The following is a 4195-nucleotide window of genomic DNA, read 5'->3' as shown; positions in this document are numbered from 1 at the left end:
ATTTTGTTGTTTAATCGTTATAACAATAATGTGAAAGTTGATTTCACTTTCAGATAAGAAATGCGGTGAAAATGAGGTTTTTAAATCTTGTGGAAGTCCCTGCGAACCAACGTGCGCAAAACCAAAAGTTGAAATGTGTGCATCAATGTGTAAAGAAGGATGTTTTTGTAAAGATGGACTTTTAAAAAACGCCAAAAACCAATGTGTTTCATCTGATAAATGTTAATTTTTTTTAAATACCAATAAATAAATACATGAAATAATCGTATATATTTATTTTCGTGACCATGTTTTGAATTCTAGAATAAAATTTAAATATTACGCAACGGATACTTCATGGTTTTACGTTACCAAGATATAAAGTGGCAAGGGTTATCTTTGATAAGTACAAAATCTATTTTATTTTATATATTATTCTAATTAACTATATTTTGAAATAAATATTTTTGTTCCAGTTCTCCAAAATGCCGGGTTACACAAGTGCAGTTTTCTGATTTATAAACAACGTCCAGAAAACAAAAATCAATGACATATCATATCACAGGTTTCCCGTGGAAAGCGATCTATGAGTCTATGATAGATACGGTTTGAAAACAAATAAAGGCAGAGCTGAGCAAGATTAACCTTAAAAATGCCAGAATTGGTTCCTGCCATTTTAAAGTAGATGATTTTAATCCAGATTTAAAAGCTGAACTGTTAAATTTCAAACGAAAAGAGTTAAATTCCAGCCCTAATGCTCGGAAATTATAATCCAAAAGAAAGTATAATAATTTGACACCAATCAAAACTAATTATTTCCAATTTAGAGAAACTCTGATTGAGAAAACACTAAATTATTCCTTGGACAACGGAAGTTCATTTCTGTCAAAATTACACGATTGCCATTTAAAAAGTACGTTAAACACTTCTAAGAATAGTGGAAATTGGCCTTTTGAAGAAAACAAACTTGAGTGACAAACCAAAGATAACTTCTCAGTTAAGTTTTAAAGTAAAATCATGAATAAACGATTCTCGGTCTCCAAAAAGTGTTTCACCTTTAAAAAAGCCACCCAAAAAACCAGCTGAATGAATTTAGAAAACAGTAATGTTCCATTAAGCTCGACAACAAGAAGTCACAATAAAAATGTTTCCGCTTTTAACTCAGTATCAAATCCTTATAAACACCACATTAATCAAATGATTAAAGTTTATTCCTCTAATTAATTTCATTTTAAGTTTATGAATGATTTTTAAGAGACAAATAACTACTTACAGAGGAACTGTTTCCGGAAATTCTAAATTTTGTTTCTACCAATTCCGAAGGTTTTTGATTAATGGTAGATAACAAAATTGCCCTACCGTATTCCCCAACTAAACCCTTATTTACGTTATCCACCAACTCACGAGTTGTCGACAAAATATAATTATGGTATCTTGCATGCTTAGGGCCCCGGTGCAGAGACGATTTTAGGAATCGCAAAATAGCGATTCCTCGCTAAATTAACAGAAAGGGGCGTGGTTTCGTAAAATCGTGATCTTCGCGCCAAATTGATGTACAGAGACATCTCGATCGCCAAAATAACAGGGAAGCGTTCTGTTTATTTTGCGAGAGGTCTACGGCAATCGCTAGCCGCCGAAAAGTTCGCTAAAATAATGGCGGATTGTGGTACGCAAAGAGCTCGGAAAATAAATTGAGAAGTAAACGCTTTTTACCTACTTTAAAAAGATAAATAATACAACACGATAGGTCAGAATCTTTTAAATTATTAAAATTTGAGTTTCTAGCTCTCTATTGCCTTCCGAAAACTATTTTTGTCAAATTATTGTCAGAGCCAAGGCCTAACCACAATCACGATTTACGAAACACCAAAATAAGCCAGCCACTCTTAGCAACTTTGCAGGTAAGAATAAATTATAATAAGGAATCTTATACATTACTTCCTTGGGTGAATTCTAAGACTTGGTTTATTTATATATCCTGCTGCTAGTGTATGCAGTGGGTTTTAACTAACTAGCTATCAACCAGCGTTTATACCAATATATCTAAAGACAAGAAACATTTCCTCAGGTAGACTTGGAGTTTCGATGAAAGATGTATTGAAATATTCAAGTTTATTTGGCATACATCAAGAGCTTACCGAGCCAATTTGATGTATTACCTTAAAAGTGTTTATCAGTTAATTGTACAAGCTTATATCATTTGTTACAACTTATACCTTGACTAGGCTATGTAAATGCCAGATAATTAGGTAGAACAACAACTTATATCAAAAAGCACGACCATTGTTTTACGTGTGATCAGTAGGATATTTAGCTAGAAATTACTTTGGACAACTACCAATTTTTGTTCACTCGTGAAATTGCTGTTTTTTTTAATTCATTGATTTATTTTAGAACTAGATTTATTTTAATTGCTATCAGCTAAGTTTTGAAATAACTATTTTCCCAAAAACCAAATGATATGGCTCATTTTCTAACAGATAATTCTTTTCGGAAAATGTGGGCTTATAATAGTAACGAATCTTATTTCCACTTGTTATTTTATTGGTGTAGAAACCATATTATAACAATATATTTTTAAAATAACAAAACCAATTAACTTTGTAATAAATGCAGCTAACCTAATAAATAATAAGAGTAAGGAAATTATAATCAGAAGAAACTAATTTTCATGCACTATTTTATTGCTTTAAAAAGATTTTGAATAACCTCATTCTTCAGAAACTGATTTGCTGCCTTTCGTGGCTATATTATATAAATAAATTTTAATAAAATAACTGATTTAACTATAAAAATTATAAAACCTAATAATATAATTAGAGTAAGGAAATTATTAATTAGAAGAGCCAGGTTTTCATCATCAAAATGCAAGCCAACCATAACCACGTGATAGCTTTTTGCTTCAAAAATGGAGCTCTCCAATAACAGCGTCGCCGATGAACAGGAATCGCTAAAATGTCTCTGCACCGCGATTTCGATTGCGAGGATCGCAAAATAAACAGCTCGCTAAATCTGAATCGCTAAATTGCGATCGTGTTAAAATTAACAGGAATCGCAAAACGTCTCAACTGGAGCCATATTATACTTGGGCACGTCTTTGATTGAATTTAAATAAATACAGATTGAGAAATTAAACCTTGATTTACTGCCACCAAACATTTACAATTTAAATAAAAATAGCAATTCCTACACGTGACTCTTAACCCTACCCTGTAATAAAATTAATCGGCTAATCTAATAGCCAAGGAACCAAACAGGCCTTAGAGAACTAGTGATTTTGCGAAGCCAATTACCTGTGGCTGGGTTAAATTGCTTAGAAAGGTGGTGGAAAGTCCTTCAAGCCAAGCGAGCCAACATCTCCCTACGTTACTATAATCGTTATACTCAGCAAGTTTTTATAGAAAGGGAAAACCGAAGAGCGCGGGAAAAAAACACCTCAAGCCAGCATAAAGATAACTTACAAACTCAACGCCGAATAAGTATCTCTGATAAAATCCAAATTGTGCTTTCTGATTACATATCCTTAAAAATAATCATGAATCCATCTTGACAGTAATTTTTAATTATTATTAAAATTAGTAATTAAAAACTTTTATAAAAAATATACATTTTTAATTAGAATATTAACTATTGTCGTATGAGAAACAAATATTATTTGGATATGTAGGTTTTATTTTTTGTTAAAACCAGGGGTGGCGCCATCTGACTTAAAAATATTTATAATTATCACTGTACCACAAATGAGTTTCGCTATTTTAGTAAGTTATTAAGAGAAAAATGTTTGATTCCGTTTTATACTAAATAATAATATAAGTTTCATATGAACTTTTAAACATGGTGTTTTTTTTAAATTTTTCCTAAATAATTAAAAATGTGAGGTAAATTTGGATAAATATTAAAAATTGTAATTTTTATGGATAATTATCAAGTCCCTTAAATAATGAAATTTATTGGTCTCCGCCATATAATGATACGCAATGTAAACATTATTGGTCTGCTATCTTCGAAAACGTTCAGCGTTTGAAGCGAAGGGCGGACCACTATCGGTTATCGGTGTACAAACCCGAAGCTTTGACTGTACTAAAGTTATTTCATAATCGATTACTGATTTAGCACTACCAAAGGCTGTACTCACTGAAATTGGTGTACAGAATTTAAGGAAGTGGTTAGCCTCTCTGTTTTACCCGCTGCTTTCTGGTATCCCTTACATCGAATG

Source organism: Leiobunum rupestre, chromosome 9, assembly GCF_980474605.1.
Source record: "Leiobunum rupestre chromosome 9, qqLeiRupe1.1.hap1, whole genome shotgun sequence".
NCBI lineage: Eukaryota > Metazoa > Arthropoda > Arachnida > Opiliones > Sclerosomatidae > Leiobunum > Leiobunum rupestre.
This window is presented reverse-complemented; position numbering follows the sequence as displayed.